At 37.0% G+C, this 2,428-nt stretch overlaps 1 protein-coding gene across 1 annotated transcript in view; it reads left to right on the forward strand.

Moving 5' to 3' along the window:
- The window catches only part of LOC117945684 (transcription factor HES-2-like), a 2,123-nt gene extending 1,705 nt beyond the window's left edge, over positions 1 to 418 (forward strand). Inside the window, exon 4 of the transcript XR_004656863.1 lies at positions 407 to 418. The gene's annotated coding sequence lies outside the window, so the exon portion shown is untranslated. The remainder of the gene's footprint in view (positions 1 to 406) is intronic.
- Positions 419 to 2,428: the final 2,010 nt, after the last annotated feature.

The raw sequence follows: 2,428 nt of genomic DNA on the forward strand, positions 1-2,428 counted from the left end.
TACAGGCCAACTCGTGTAAATTGTGTCACTGTGGGTTTTTGCACCTTAATTTATTTTATTTTGTCATTTGCAAATAAAAGAAAAAAAAACACTCAACAATGTATTTGTTAATCAATTGTTTTCTGGCACGTGGCATTAAGTGTGGACTTGTGCTGCCACGTGGCGATAAAAGGCGCCATGCGGTGACGTTTCACACAATAGAACAAGCTTAAACGTCACTTCTTGCTTCGAATAACTAAAGCATGTATACAGGTTGCCAAACCTAGCCTATCATCATTTTCGCCTTTTATTATCTGTCGTACGGATCAGCTTTATATTAAATGTTTACAGGCCTTTATGTAAAAGTCATGGTTCAATTTAAACTAACCAAATAGGAGTTGAAAAACTTTTTTTTTATTAAATAAAGGTTATGTATGTTCCTTCTTTAAAAACATGTTTCGACAGTTTAAATATGTTTAATTGAGAATAAAAGGCTATAGTCCCTATTTCCTCGTAAAGAACTACGTATTTTGGCGTGGGTAAAACAATTCTTGGCGTAGCACGTTGTCAGAGCATTTAAGTGCATCAGTTTAAAATGTTTTTCAAACAACACAAGAGGGCTTTTGGTCTAATTTATTTGCAATTCAATTGTTGGCTAATGCTCGTGGGAACGTGGGAAGTGTCTCCTCTCTGTGCCACCTTCTTTAGTGAATCAGTGTCAGTTTTAACAGACTGCAAAGCTGTAAATGCAGCACCATTTCCTCTTTTCCTACAAGAAAGAGTTTAAACCCTTTGATGTCTCTTTATCTGTAGACATTTAGTGTGTAAGTGTGTTGTACGTCTGTTCCAGGCACGCGCCAGCTCAGCATTTATAACCCCAAATAAATTCGTGTGAATTACAGCTCAGTATATGTCTGATAGAGCTGAAGTAGTTTAGGTTTTGATCGCCAGCGCCATGACTTTTTATAATGCGACTATACTAAAGTGTTCAAACAAAAAGATATTCAAATTATAAAGGATATCTAATGTTTCCAAACATACCAAATAATCCAGTATGAAATATACAACTAGAAAAACAAAGCTACATTTCTTCTGAAGTGGTTTGTTTTTGTCCACAATAAAGCCACCAGCACGACAGGAGAAGGTCAGTCCGGTTTGGTTTAAGGCCCAAATCTAAAAAGCATCCTCATTTAAGTAATTGTTGATTTGAGAAACTGTCCCAGCTTTTACACGTTAGAAAAACAAGACAACAAATCTTAATTTACAGTGTACTCTCAAATTCTGTATATTTCCAGTAATTTAACGCGTGGCGTTTTACGCACCGTTTGAGCGTAAAATACATTGTGTCTTGTTTTCTGTATCAGAGCTGATTTGTTGCATGGTGGTTAGTCTAAGGTCTCAGATTAGTAATTTGAGAATAAAAATGGGGATCGAGGAAAGCAGGGGTGGTTGCCGGGGGAGGTGGGTGTGCTTGAGGTAGAAGTCTCAACACGCTGACTCGATTCAGGACGATTTCTTTTTTGAAATATATAAACCGTGGGCTCGGGTAAGACTCGAGCTCATTTGAGCTTCTCTTCTTTCATTGTGCCCACATACTGTACACCTTACAGTTCAGTTGCCCATGCAGAGCATCAGGGAGAAGTTAGAGCGCCGGCAGTTTTCTTTGATCCAAACTCCTTCTCGTGGGAAAAGAAGAAATTGCGCTGCATTTACAGTTTTACTATCTGTTAAAACTGATCCTGGTTCACTGGAGATAAGACACTTCCCACGTTCCCACGAGCATTTGCCGACGATTGAAATGCAAATGAAAGAGACCGAAAGACTTGCCTGTTGTTTGAAAAACAATAAAATAATGCAATAAATGCTCGGAAGCAGCGTCAAGAACTGTTTTACGCACGGCAAGAACTGTTTTTGGCGCAACCGAAATACCTCGTTCTTTATACAGAACATAATAACTTTGGCCATAACACAAATTATATTTCAAATTCTCAATTACTTTTTTATTTAAACGAGCAAAACTAAATTTCGATTTCAAAGTAGGAACATATGACTTTACGCATGGGAATAGCACATTTTACGGACGAATTTTACTCCAGCAAATGAAAACTATTTATAATTGAAACATGTTACTAACACATATATATTTCGTTAAATGTAAGTAACCTATCTATGTATTTAATTGTCCTCATTGTTTGGGCCAAAGTTATAGTTTTAAGAAGTGATGATTAAGCTTGTTCTATTGTGAAAAACGTCACCACGTGGCACCTTGTATCCCCACGTGGCAGCACAAGTCCACACTTATGCTTCTAAAGACACGTGCCAGAAAACAATTAATTAACACATATGCATTGTTGAGTGTTTTTTTCTTTTGTTTATTTGCAAATGACAAAATAAAATAAATTAAGGTGCAAAAACCCACAGTGACACAATTTACACGAGTTGGCCTGTA

This window comes from Etheostoma cragini, chromosome 6, assembly GCF_013103735.1.
Source record: "Etheostoma cragini isolate CJK2018 chromosome 6, CSU_Ecrag_1.0, whole genome shotgun sequence".
Lineage (NCBI taxonomy): Eukaryota > Metazoa > Chordata > Actinopteri > Perciformes > Percidae > Etheostoma > Etheostoma cragini.